The sequence below is a fragment of the Eupeodes corollae genome, chromosome 2 (assembly GCF_945859685.1).
Source record: "Eupeodes corollae chromosome 2, idEupCoro1.1, whole genome shotgun sequence".
Taxonomy (NCBI): Eukaryota; Metazoa; Arthropoda; class Insecta; order Diptera; family Syrphidae; genus Eupeodes; species Eupeodes corollae.
Window position 1 is genome coordinate 66,492,741 of NC_079148.1, and position 15,320 is coordinate 66,508,060.

A 15,320-nucleotide genomic window follows, 5' to 3' on the forward strand; every position below is an offset into this window, starting at 1 on the left:
CTGATGAAGACGCAATCTCCAGGTTGCGACTTGCGAGAGTGATAACCCCGAATCGCTTGAAACCACAGATCTAAACGTAGCTCATATGGAGCATGTCAATTCCGTTATAACCAGAGAAAATATTTTGTGGGCCATCAATACTTTTTCTCCATATAAATCCCCAGGCATGAATGGCATACTGCCAACTATGCTTCAACAGTTGCATGATGTGGCAGCTCCATGGCTGGAACAAATTTTCAAAGGATGTCTCCTTCTCAAACATGTGTCCAAGTCGTGGAGACAGGTCAAAGTAGTTTTTATCCCGAAAGTGGGTAGGCGAGGTCAGGAATCCGCGAAGGATTTCAGACCAATAAGCTTAACATCTTTTGTGCTTAAAACCTTGGAGGGCATTCTTGATTACCATATTAGAGAAATCCTAGTAGCTTATCTTAAGGGCAAATCTACGGAGACTGCCCTCCATGAGGTAGTGCGTACTGTAGAACAAACAATCCATTATAAAGAATTTACTCTTGCCACCTTCCTAGACATAGAAGGTGCTTTTAACAACGTCCTTACAGAATCCATAGAAGAATCGCTTGTTAAGTTCGGTGTAGAAGACTTCATTCGAGAATGGATTATTTCCATGCTGAGTGGTAGGAAGATTCGAGCCACTCTAGGCAATACAATCGCAACAAAACACGTGAGTAGGGGAACACCCCAGGGTGGTGTCCTTTCGCCTCTTCTATGGCTTCTGGTCATGGATTCAATTCTCGTTAAATTAGAGAGATGTGGAGTGAAGAGGTAGCCTACGCGGGTGATTTGGTGCTATTGGTGCCAGGAAAGTACACCTCTGTGATTAGTGAAATCACGGAGTCAGCTTTGAAGAAAGTTAGCAGCTAGGCCACGAGTTGTGGACTAGGAGTTAAGCAAAGTAAAACTGAACTGTTGCTCTTTACCACCAAAACTAAAGTACCGCCCTTCACGCTACCTCGACTCAACGGTCAAATCCTATCATTGTCTTCCAGTGCAAAATATTTGGGAGTTATATTCGACCCTAAACTAAACTGGAAACAAAATATTGCAGTACGGGTTAAGAAGGCCTGTGTTGGCTTCTACACCTGCAGCAAAACTTACGGCAAAAAGTGGGGACTTCAGTCGAAGATGATTTTATGGACGTACAATGTTAACATATGGTTCGATTGTGTGGTGGCCTGCTCTTAGCAAAGCCTATAATATTGATAAACTAAAGAAGGTTCAGAGAACAGCTTGCGTGGGCACCACAGGGGCCATGCGTACTTGCCCAACGCCTTAAAAGTTATTTTGGATCTTCTCTAAAATTGACCTTTTTATTAAATACATAGTTTCCTGCAACGCTATTAGGCTGAAGGAATCAAATAGCTGGTTGTCAAAACTTTGTGGTCACAGCAACATATAGAAATTGATTCCCTCACATATTATCTCAGTAGACACTGACTACTGCACTTCTACTTTGAGCCTTAGTAAGGGTTTTAAGGTTATTGTCCCATCCAGAGAAGATTGGGAGGATGACATCGTGTCGATAGGTTTCAACACAACCATCTTTACTGATGGCTCAAAGACGGAGTGCGGAGTTAGTTCTGGGATCTTTCTGAGTCCCTAAATGTAGCTAAATCCTTTAGGCTTCCTGACTTTGTTATCGTTTTTCAGGCTGAACTGCTGGCAATAAGGGAGGCATGTAAGATACTTAAACAAAATCCAAACTAAAACCGAAAGCTGTCAACGCCATTAACTCGGCCACATCCTCATCTAAATTGATCCAGCAATGTCGCGATGATCTTACGAGCCTCGATATTAACCTCGGTGTCACTCTGATCTGGGTTCCGGGCCATAGTGGTATCGTGGGAAATGAACGGGCTGACGAGCTAGCCAGGCAAGGATCGGCCCTTCATAGCTCACTTGCGGAAATGGTTAACATTCCTCTTGGTGCTAGGAAGGGTAAAATCTTTTCTATCTACCAAACTGGAGCAATTTACCCAACTGCATTTTATCTAGGAAGATATGGCCCACCTATAACAAAACCCGTACAAACGATCTTCTATGCAGGCCAAGGCAAGAGATAGCCAGGATTGTTGCGGTTTGTACCGGACATTGGCCTATAGGAGTTCATGCGGAGAAGTTGGGTATCTCCTGCAACACCTTCTGCCGTAGTTGTAGTGACCAAAGAGAAAGTGAAACGATAATCCATTTCCTCTGCAAATGTCCTGCTTTGGCAAACACTAGAATGAAATACTGAGACTAAAATTAGAGACCTAATATTTTTTCTTAATGCGACAAAATGGCTCTAACATAATCGCTATGAAACTTCTCTATAAATCTATCCCTTTCAATCACAGGTTAAAAGAGTTTTTGGTATCAAAACGGTGCAATAAAGCGCTAATTGGATCTCAGGCTAGGTTGTTTTAAGATCGCCATTTTTACCTACCATATTTGTAGCTTTTAAAATTAGATTTTCCAAATTTACAATCCTTAGCTTCATTTTTCCTCTTAAACATTTTTAGACTCTTACTTATTTTTCCAAAAATACTCATTAATTGTAATTGTAAATCTCCACCTGCCATATATTGACTTAAGAAGTATGCTGAAACATTTATGCTTAAACGGTTCTTTACAGATAAACACAAAACAGTATAAAATCAATGTTTGATCTTTTTAGGAATTATAGTATAGTCTTTAAGTTATAACACTTAATTCTTGGTATAGGTATATTAAAAAATGTATACAAATATTGTTGAAAACAGGTATTTTTGATTTTGAGCATATTGTAATATGTATACACTCTTTATCCCTTTTAATATCGTGTTATAGTAAAATAAAATAAGGGGCAAAATCTAGTGATTAATAGGAGATCTAGCTTTGTTAAGCATCTAGTGATTAAGAGGAGAACTCGCTTGTTAAGCATCGAGAAACATCTAGTGATTAAGAGGAGAACTAGTTTCGTTAAGCATCGAGAACTACCTAGTAATTTCTCGAACCGATTTAAGGAATATAAATAGGCGCTCATAAGCGAACCGGGATTATTATTGGTTGTGAACTGCGATATAGTAAAGACAGTGTTTAAAAAGTAATAATTGAGTAAAGACTGTGTTTGAAAAGTATTAATTGAAAGTGTTCAATAAATAAGTTTGGAATAAATTAAATAAAGTAAAATTATTTGCAAATGTGAATAAGTTTTAATTTTCGGACCAATACTAGAATATATACAGTTGTGTTCCAAGGGTCGCCCAGAATATGTGAGAAGACTCCAAAATGCAGCAAACGATTCACGGTGCACTATAAAAACAGAGAAGCATGGTGGAGGAAAAATTATGATATGGGCTTGCTTTTCATATAAGGGGTCGGGCCTATTTATCGCATGAGGGGTATAAGGGATGCAACCGAGTATGTGAAAATTCTCGAGGAGGTTATGTTACCCTATGCTGAAGAGGAAATGCCGTTGGTTTGGGTATACCAACAAGATTATAACCCAAAGCATACGTCAAAAAAGTCAAAATCATGGTTTGCGCAGAAGAAGTTATGCGTTATGGAGTGGCCCATTCAATACCCCGACCTTAACCCTTTTGAACATTTGTGGAGGGATGTTAAGAACGCAGTTCATAAATTAAAACCCAAAAATTCGAAAGAATTGTGGGAAGCAGTGCGTGATTCGTGGAACGCAATACCAATCAAGATGTGTCAGGTTTTAGTGGACTCGATGCCACGTAGATGCGACGCAGTCATAAAAAACAATGGTTATTCAACAAAGTACCTACTAATTGTAAGCTAACATTATTTGTATACTTTTATATAACTTATTACAGTTTTTCTTACTTCCTAAGTAATAAATCCAGTACTTTGTCATGAACTGCTATTTTTATGAACAGCCATATATTTAAAAAACGGTTTTTACTGTGACGAAACTAACGGTAATACTTATTTTCTGTTATAATGAATAAAATATTTTAGTTGGTTATTAGAAGTTTAATGAAATATTTTATAACGTTAATATTGAAGGCCTTTTTGTTTTATTTGGAAAGCACTGCTATTTTTATGAACAGAACTTTATGAAATGGGAGTGGTTTGGAGATCATAACTAACAAAATAAATCTAAAGGAATTAGGTACATTCATTCATTTTTCAAAACTTCAGATAGAGTCAAATGAGGACCTGTAAGTCATCTCATAACTAATGATTATAGAAGATAAAAATGTGTACTTTGTAAAATTGTCATTAAATGTATTAACTCATTTCGTAAAATCGTTTTTGGTTGTCTTTAGCATTTTTAATTTGATATATATTTAAAAAAAAAACCGTTGTAGAGGAAAAATTTAAAAATCGGATTCGAATTCAAGAAAATTGTATCCCTTAAAAAAGTATTGTTTTTTGAAGCATTGTAATTTTGTCGAGCAGCTTAATGATTAATTTTGTATCCATAATCCGCTATAGTGTTTTAAAGTGGTTCAAGTTCTATTCAATGGTAGTTTAAAACTAATTCACACAAAGTTGTAGAACTAGTTGCCCTAGTTTACACAAAGCTGTAGCGACAGCTGTCATCCAGCCCCGTCGAGATGAGGGTGTGGGGACCCCAGGGCCCGAGATTTTCTAGCGGCCCGTAAAACTGAAAGCAATGAAGGGAGGGTTTTTTTTGTCAATATACTCCATATTCAGCATCAACATACCTATTCCCACTTAAGGGGCCCAAAAATTAAAAAAATCATGCTTTCGCAAACGGTCCCCTGTTTGCATGTTATCTACCAATCCATCAGTAACAAGCTTGCCAATCTGGGCCCTGATTATCTGAACAATTTTCTTATTTAATTTAACGTACATTTCAATTGTATTTTATTTTGTTTTTGTAAAGTTTCTTTTCTTCTTTTTTTTCTGAAATTACGATAAATGAAAGGACAAAGCCACTATTTGAAAGAAAAGTTTCCTGAAAATTGTTTTCTCAAGATTTAATTCATTGGGTCACATGAGAGATAAGGTATATGCACATGCTTCATAGTCGGTTCAACAGAAGAAAAATGTTAGATAAATCCTTCAATATATTTTTCAAAACCATCAAAGCATAAAATTCAAGGTATTCCAAAACTTATCTATGTAGATATCTTCTTTAGGGTGCCAAAAAATTCCGACGTTTTTTTTGTAGTCTGAAACACTAAAATTAATTGATCTTTTAGAACTCTCCGTATTTAGATACTCTGGATGATTTGACTAATTGATCCCGCCCAACATCTTTAAACACTGTATCGCGCCGGAGACGTAACATACGTTACAGTGTTTAATTGAAAGATTTGCAATTGTTGGGACAGCTGCTGCTGTCACACGATAGTGCCGCACGTTAAACACGCATTTTTTATTTATTCTCATTTTTTCGCTAAAGTTTTATTTTCTAATTTTTTAAGTATTAACTTTTACATCTGAAATAAGAGCTAGCTTACATAAAAGCTTGTATATTTTTAAAGTTTAAATCATATTACCATCTTACTTAGTTTATGCAAATTTCAATTCTAATTCTAATTCTTTATTCGACTATAAATAAAGGCGCAAAATTTTAGACGATTTAGTACGATGTTAAATCATTTTTAGTATGATACTAGGTTAAAAAAAGGATTTTGATAATTTTAAACGAGTTTAGTACCGTACTATCTTCTTAACATTTTACTAAAGTTAAAATCACCAAATGGCTACTTTATCTTTTTAGTATCGTATTAAATCTATGTCATACAGATTTTTCTTGTCATTTTTCTCAAATGTGACAGTGTTTTAAAATTGATAAATTGTGAAATAAAATTTATTTATACATATCATATAAAGTAAATTAATTTAAAATGTTTTCGGAAGAAGAAGATTTTGAAATGTTTAAGGATTCAGTGTTGTGTAGGAAAGTTAAAAGTGTAAAAGTGTAAACATGCACAACTTTTCGAATACTTTAGGAGCATTACATGGAATGGTGCAGTCCACAGTGGGAAAAATAATAATAATATAATAAATAATAATAATAAAAAACATCGCAAAAATAATTGCTTCACTACTTCCACACTTTATACAGTTCCCATCTTCCCCTGCGGAGTTGAATGACATCAAATCCGGATTTTACAATATCGCCAGGTTCCCAAAAGTCATAGGTGCAATCGATTGCACTCATGTGCAAATCAAGCGACCAGCTAGGATTGTGGGACCTATTATGGCTGGCCACAGTTAATGCCAATCGCAACATCTTGTTATTTTATTTCAATCTTTTATAAATTGCAAGTTAATTCCGAAAAACGAAAAAATATAAATAAATAAATAAACCACGGCGAGCTATGAAAACAAAGTGAAAAAAGAAAATACAAATTCAATGTTGTCACTTTGACATTTGCAAAAATATTAAGGTATGTTTGTTTTGTTTGCTCCACAATCTGTCATTATTTAGATGTGTTCATGTTTTTTTTTTTTAATAAAATGGTTTTAGCATGATACTTGTTAGCAAAACAATAAAAAGTGTTTAAAATTAGTGAAAAGTTAGTAGATTACTATGTATATAGTAAATTGTTAACTAGTATCGTGCTAAGGCCTTAATAATAGGTTGTTTAAAATTTTGCGCCAAAGTTTTTAACATACCTTAAATTTAATTGTTTTCATAGTTTTTAAAAATATGTTTTGGAGTTAATTTTCAGTGCATCATTGGTAATACTGAACTCAATTCTTACTATTGTTCAAATTAAAAAATACCAATTTTTAACAATTAAATAAAAAATATATATTTTTAAAAACTTAATAGAATAGAACTGTTTAAACGACGGAATCGGTAAAAAAAGATAAATTACTTTCAATCCGTTTTGTCTTTTTCTGTTGAAAGCCGTTTTAACGCAAATGCTTCAGCGGTTTTTAAGAATAATTTGAGACACTTGAAATCTAACAACTTGTTATGATTTTTTAAAAATTTTATGAAATAATATAAATATTTTAACTGAATATTGAAGAATGTTATTATACATACATAGGTTTGAAAAACCATCACGAATTTTATTGAAGAAAATCTACTTCATACATTGGGAGCGTTTAAGATTTTTTAAGTAAAATCTCAAACACATTTTCTTTAATTTTGAAGTCGGATTTGAATTAAGGTAATTAAAAATCATTGAAAAAGTGCAATTTGATAGCTAGGAATAAAACAATGTCCACTAGTATTTTTATTATAATAGGTACTTTAAAAACTCATAATCCGTATGTGCTATTGACTGTAGCGTCAACTTGAGTAAGAATAAGATGTTTCATTTTGAACAGTCCTTTGAAGCGTCATTTTTTAAAATTCGACAGTAAAACCTACAATTTTACTAAAAATAGAAGGATGCGCGCTTCAACAGCGCATTGAAGTTGATTAAATTTACTTAAAAATGGTGGACATTTTGCAGCCACGTCTTTTAAAAAAAAAAAACTATTTAATGAAAGATACAAATAATTTTGAAATTTAGGCTAATAACTGTATTCGGAGTTTGGATTCGAAATCATCTCCAAAAATTAAGCCTTCAATGTATTTTTCAAAACTATCAAAGCATAAAGTTCAAGGTATTCCCAAATTTATTTATGTATTGTCAAATGAAGAATAGCGTACGTCGTTCGTAAATAATGGGAATTTCCGAAAACTAAGTAAGATACTAAAAAGAGTGTATACCATATCTCAAAAATAAGAAATAGGCTGGGATGGGGTCCTCATTGATAACTTTCCATTCGTATATCTTGGATATACGAATATATATATGTCTATAGACATTTGAAAAAGTTTTACAAAATATTACTCACGACATTTTGTGTAACATAAAAAAGTTTAAAGTCAGTTTCAGAATACTTGGATTGACAACCATTTACAATCAGTTTTTTGTAGGTTTAATTGTTTTTGTAATTGGATTCATTCATCAAATAAAATTATACAACCATATTTTCAGTATGATAAAATAAGTTCGATTACAAGATCTGTTTTTGTTCTTGATATTTACCGAAAACCAATTCTAAGAGTAATTTTTTTGTAGTTTTGGTTTTTTCTTTAAAAAAAACCTTCAATGGGATTTTTATAAGAAAATTATTTAATGTTAACAAATATATTTTGCATAGAACAAAATAATTTTTAAATCTATGTTATTTTGTGTAGATTTTTAAATTTTCATAAGAACCTTTAATTTTAATTGTTTATTTGAAATTAAATTTTTAATAACTTTTAGTAAAATTTTTGTAGGGTTTTATTTTTTGTAGAAATAAGAACTATGATTTTTCTAAAAAATGTTGCCAATTACTAAAATAGTCCGGTACTTTGTTTTAGTTGATTAATTAATAATTCAAGTTTTTGAAAAGTAAGTTGGCATACAAATTCAAAGATTGGAAAACACCGGCAACACCTTCATTATTGTGATATAACTTTTCTGACTTAAAAAATAGGATAGTAGATTTGATTGTTTCCAATTTTCTCAAAAATATATTTTTTAAATGTTGGCTTCTTGGTGATTGACAAGGAAATTGATTAATGACAAAAAAAGTTGTTAGTTTAAATACTTTTTCGGTTGTTTTTAACACAAGGAAATGATTCCGAATCCAAAAGCAACATATTTTTAAAAAGTTACTGCAAGAATCATTGGGAAAAGTTTTATCACAAAAGTTAAAATTATGTCAAAACTAACTTTTCTATATCCCCTCCAGCTTAACAGGAGGGATTTAGTTTCCCCATGCCTTACTATTTTTTTCTTCTTTTGGGTCAATCTTCTCACTCCAGATATATGGTATACCTTATGACAAATTATCTATTTTTGTTATTTTAGTATTAATTCGTCCATTTTTATATAAACACAAAAAAAAACAATTTAAGCAAATTTTTGAACTACTGCGTTATAAAAAAAAATTTAGTTAATTTGTTTTGGCTTAATATAGTTGAATATGATTGTATTACAAACAAATCTTTAAGGTTAAAAAATACCAATAAGCGAAAAAAGCACACCATTTTCAAGGTTTTTTTGATTTTTGAACATGTTGCGTTCTTCGCCCGAGGTCGGAAAATCGGATAATTAATTAAGCCAACACCATAAAAAAGAAATTAGAGTTACCGAAATTAATGCATGGTCTAAAGTATTTAGTTACGGGACTAAAACAGTTAATATTTGTTCGACATATTCCTAACGATTTCATGACGAAACCAAGTGTACCTTTTTAGTCCGAGAGCCAGTAACAGACATATAACCATAAAGCCTCGTGAACGTCAGTTAAGGCTCGGTGGGCGAAATGAGCGGTTGTAACCTCCCACGCTTGAAGAAAAAAAAAATACATTCACTCATTTCCTCTCGGCTAAAAATTTATCAAGTTATAGCTAACCCAATATCTCAAAAAAAAATCAGCTGGCTATAACATAGTGTATTGTTCGTCAGCTGATGTCTCGATCATGGAAAAAAAAATAGAAGTAGAAAAGAAGGGGACTAATGTACGTTTAGAATAGACGAGCCAACGTAACGTAGTCGGACGAAAAGAATATTCTAGAAACATTATTGTTGCATCTGTGAAAAACCATAAAAATGTCTAATGCAACGCCATTTTGCGTTTTTTGTAAAAAAAAAACAAAATCTGCTTCCAATTTAAAATCGTTCAGTGAAGAAAATCTCATTAAGTGCAGTGCTATATTGAGTGTTCAGCTGTACCACAGTGAGTGTTATAGACGCTTTACGGCTTTGCCCCCAAAGTATCGCAAAATAACACTCGTTGTTGAAGAATTTTCGTGCCCGGCTCACGAAGAAGCGGATACAAAAATGATTTTCCATGTCTGTAACATTGTTATTAATGCGAACGTGACAATTCGTTGTTCCGACACTGACGTATTAATAATTATGTTAGCTAAACAAAATGGGGTGGCGCAACAGTCCGTTGTGAACCAGGGCCTAGTGACTTACAACTTTCAACCATTCCTGTGTGCGAGTACTGTTGTCAGGAATGGATGGGACCTACAATTTAAGGCCGAATCCGAACGGCTAGTTTGAGAAAGCACTTTTTCATGACAAGAATTACTCTTGAAGGATTTGTCAATTCCTCGCAAAAGGCAGTACCCGCGAAAATTAATTTTTTTAAATTGTTGGGCACAGGCAGGGATTGAATCCAAGACCTCTTGCATGACAGTCCAACGCACTAACCATCATGCTACGGGTACTACAATTATGTTAGCTAACATGGCTAATAATCAGAAAATATCCACATTTGCATGAAAGTTGGAGTTGGAAAAGCCCAAAGATTTATTAACGTTACTCAATTATATGAATCTTTAGGATCTGATTTGAGTGCAGCACTTCCGGCATTTCACGCATTCACAGGGTGTGATTGTAACCCGGCCTTTTTTCAAAAAGGAAAAAGACCGTTTTCAATAATGGTTAAATCGAATGATTTCATCGAGTGTTTCATCCAAATATCAAAATCATTAGAGGATAGAGACAATATTTTTTAGAAAATAGAAGAGTTTGTTTGCCATATGTATGGATTAAATCGCCTGAAACAGGTCAATGAGGCAAGAGTAGCATTGTTTAAAAAACATATAAATTCTTGAATACTGAGACATTCAAGTTACCAGAAAAAGGTATTTATGGCTCTTCTCTACCACCTTGCAAATCAGAGCTATATCAGCAATTTTTAAGAGCATGTTACATTGTTCAAATTTGGTCAAATGCACACTTGAAGGTTCCAACTTTTGATGATCCGGAAGACTATGGTTGGGAAGAAATCGACAATAAATATAATTTCACCTGGTTCTTTGGAAGTCAGTTGCCAACATCGATTGATGAAATAACTATCCAGCCCGAAAAAAGTAACATTTTTTATCAAATTAATGATTTTATGGTAAAATACGCATTCTAATTTTTTTGTACAGATGATGACGATGAAAATATTAGAGCAGACAGCTCTGACAGCAACTCGGACAATGGATCAGAGAGAGATGATTATGAATCAAGCCAAAGCGAAAATGAAAATGATTAAATAACATTGTTATTCTTATTGTAATTTTTCATAATATTTTTATAATAAATATTTTTATCGAGTAACTAGTTAATTTATATTAAGCAAATTGATTGTTTAAATATTGAAATATATTTAAAATTATTTGATTATATATATAAGTTTAAAAAATATTGATACGAAATAATTGTTTCACCTCAACACTCATATTGGAGTGCTATGCCGAATAATTAAAGAGACGTAATTTCCTCCCGCATGAAAATTTGTGAGCTGATTTTAAATATACTTCTGTGATGAATAAAAAAAATCAACTAGCAGTAAGTCGAGGGAAACCTGGTCAGCGGATGCCTTTAAATAGTCAGTAAATGCTTTTGGCGAACTTCTATGTAACGATCTTCAAAGTATCAGCTGACGATTTTTCCACCTAGATACAGCCAGCTGACGTATATATTTATCAATAGTTACATATAAGCTATCATCAGGTAAATTATTATTTGAGAGGACATCACTGAAATTGAAGATTTTTTTTCCATGATCGGGACATCAGCTGACGAACAATACACTATGTTATAGCCAGCTGATTTTTTTTTGTTGAGATATTGGGTTAGCTATAACTTGATAAATTTTTAGCCTAGAGGAAATGAGTGAATGTATTTTTTTTTTCTTCAACCGTGGGAGTTTACAACCGCTCATCCCCCCCACTGCGCCGCAGCTGACGGTCATTAGGCTTTATGATACTATTGTCTGATGCATATCACCAATTATGTATCGAGAAGAAATAATTAACCAAATTTTCACCTGGCTCTCGGACTATTAACTTCCCACAGGAAGTTATTGTAATCGGTCCAATTTTTCGAATTGAACATTTTGAGATTTCTCGACGTCTCCCTAGAGTCGAACTAAAAGCAAGACAAATCAACAGTCAGTATAGGAAGTTATAAGTGTGGGTCGCATCCCAGGCTCTTTTATGAACTATAATTGACACATTCCGATACCAAAGTATTAACGCAACAATTTGATCCTATTTTCATAAAATGGCTCGCTCCACTTATCGGCAAGAAAAATGGAAGAAGCCGACTTGCATTTTCTAGAAAGCATGTTCGTAGTGAAAACCACTTGATGAGATTAAATTATTTTGATACATCAATAATTTGGTGGAGACTTCAATGCGAAACACACTCATTGGGGTTCAAGACTTATATAAAAAAAAGTCAAAAGACTTTTCCAAGAAGGCCGTAAATACAATTGCGAATTCTATTCCTCCAGGTCACCAACTTACTGGCCTTCCGATACTAATTAAATACCAGACCTTATTGACTTTTTCGTAGAAAAAAGAAATCAAACGAAATCACATTAGTGTCGAAGGTAATTATGACCTGTCATCAGATCATACCCCAGTGATTCTATCACTAAGTGAATCGCAAGTACTAGAAAGAAGTAATCTAAAGCTTGTAAATAAGAAAACAAACTGGAGTGATTTTAGAGAAAGGCTTTTAAGTTTTATAAATTAAAGATCTAACATGGATACAATCGAGCAAATTGACCATGAAGTGGAGCAATTTATTGCTGATGTGCAACAGGCCGCTGAAGAAAGTACTCCAACATTTTCTAATAGAAGACAAAATGAAACAAAATATCCTTTAGAGATAAAAGAGTTGATAAAACAACGTTTAACCGTATAAGCAACGATCTTAAAAAACAAATTCAAAAATAATTCACTCAATACATTCCTTAGGAATTTAACGACTGATGCTACAACTGATTTTTCGCTATGGAAATCAGCCAAGCGCCTGAAAAGACCGCAGTTACAAAATTCGCCCTTGAAAACTCAAGATTAAAAATGGAAATGTAACCCGAAAGAAAAAGCTAACCTTTTCGCTGAACATCTTGCGAATGTTTTTAAGCCATACTCATCATACACGTTACAGTTTAGTTTACAGTTTGTTGATAATATAGATGAAAGTAAAATACCAATTGTAAGACTTAAAGAAATAAAAAGTATGTGTTTACATAACTATCAAATAAAAAATCACCAGGTTACGATCTAATTACTGCTAAGATTATGAAAGAAATGCCAATATATAGTTAATGCATGCCTTAAGCACCGGTATGTCCCGCACCATTGGAAAATTGCTGAAGTAATTGTCATACCAAAGAAAGGTAAACCACCTACAGAAGTGACGGCTTACAGACCAATATCGCTAATACCAATTATGGCAAAAGTTTTTGAAAAACTGCTTCTGAAGAGACTTAGCAAAATCATAGAAGAAAATCCCAAACCATCAGATTGGCTCTAGAAATAAACATTCCACGATAGACCAAGTTCATAGAATATCGGATGTAATGGAAAAAGCATTAGAAGAAAAAACAAGTATGTTCAGCTATTTTCTTAGATGTTGCTCAAGCTTTTGACGAGGTTTGGCATGAGGGACTTGAGTACAAACTGCAAAGGGATTTTCCCAGGCAGTACTTTAAAATATTAAAATCGTACATCTCAGACCGATTGTTTAGAGTAAAGCCTAGTACATACTTCCTCGTGAAGTGAACGTTCGCCAGTGGAGAAAGTGAACTTTTGACATTGCTCACTGGTACACACTTGTGAGTACACGTTGTGAAGCTTCACCAACAGTTCCCGTACATTTTGTACGTGAATTGCCCGTGAACGAAAACTCTCCACTTTGTTCTCCACTCAGCTTCACGAGCAAGTTCACGGGTGAACCAAAAACTGAAATTTGTATGGGTTCACGAGATGGTTCACAAGTATGTACTAGGCTTAAGGTACGATCAAGAATACTCGGAATTGAAGAAAATAGAAGCCGGTGTACCACAAGGAAGTGCCCTATGTCCTACCCTGTATTTACTATACACAAGGGATATTCCAGTTGGTAATCACACCATAATCACTTCTTTTGCAGATGATACCGCAATTTTGGTACCCGACAAATGTGTCTCTAAGTCAGCAGTAAAACTACAAAATGGCGTCGAAACAGTGAGAGCTTGGACCGAAAAATGGCGTATCAAACTCAATGAAACAAAATCTTCACATATAAACTTTACAAATATAAAATAATTTTGTATAATCAAGTACTAAAGCCTGTTTGGACCTATGGAATCAAATTATGGGGCTGTACAAAGAAAACAAATACCGAAATCATCCAAAACAAAGTCCTTCGTGGAATAGTTAATGCACCTTGGTAGATAAGAAATACCGATCTACATCGTGACTTACAAATAGAAATGGTTACAGAAGTTGTTAAAAAAACGCTGTATCGCACAACCAGAGACTGCAAAGTCATACCAATTCTGAAATGGAGTCCGTCTTATATATAAGAAACCATGTTCGGAGATTAAGATTAACCAAGACTAAAGTGACTCTACAAAGTTAAGAAAGAAAAATCTGAAGTCGATCTCTCAAGATTGGTCCTGATGAAGAGGTGGTTTTAGTGGTTAAGAGTCCAACACTGTCAATTCGATTTTTCTCAAAATTTTATCAGATGTCAAAAACATTATTTTTCGTTGCACAAAATTGTTTTGGAGATGAAATCATATTTTAATCGTAAAATTTTGGAGTTGACAATTTTTTTTCAGTTTTTTTGATTTATGAAAAAAACCGTTAAATGTTTTTTTTTTTAATATACTTCTTTGATATCACGTTACTATATATTTTATAAAATTTAATTCAAGCCTCTAGCGTTTTTGGTTCGTAAGATATTTAGGGTTAACCAAAATGTTCACCTTTTTTCCAAACTGCTATGGTAAAAAAAACACCCACGCAATTTTCTTAAGAGCCCTTTCTGCATCTTTTTGCCTTATTATCTGTATAACAAATTTTATTTGAAATCGATATCTGTTTTGGTTCTTGAGCTATGGACGACGAAAAAAACGTCGCGAACGTACGGACGTACGTACACACTCATGCACAGAAATCTTTCTAAAAATCTTTTATTTCGACTTTAGGGACCTTGAAACGTCGAGAAATGTCAAAATTTTCAATTTGAAAAATCGGACCCATTACAATAACTTCCTTTGGAAAAATATAAAATTTCTTAAAAGTGCCTAAAATTTTACTATTCGTCAAAGTTTCCAGTTGAACTGGAACAATTTTGTCACGATTTCCCATAATTGACATGGGAGCATTAGAGCTTGTTTTAAATTATGGCCAAACAGAAAATTTTGAAGTCGGTATTTTATAAGCCTCTAAATTTCATCAGTTCCTCCGAATTAATAGAACCGACTTTTCTCCTTTTCATACTTGAATATTTTATTTTATTTTTAACTAGAGCAAGTTTCCAAACTGATATTCAATTTACAAATGAACCGTTTTTAAATATACCATCCACCACGAATTAAATCAATAAACAAAA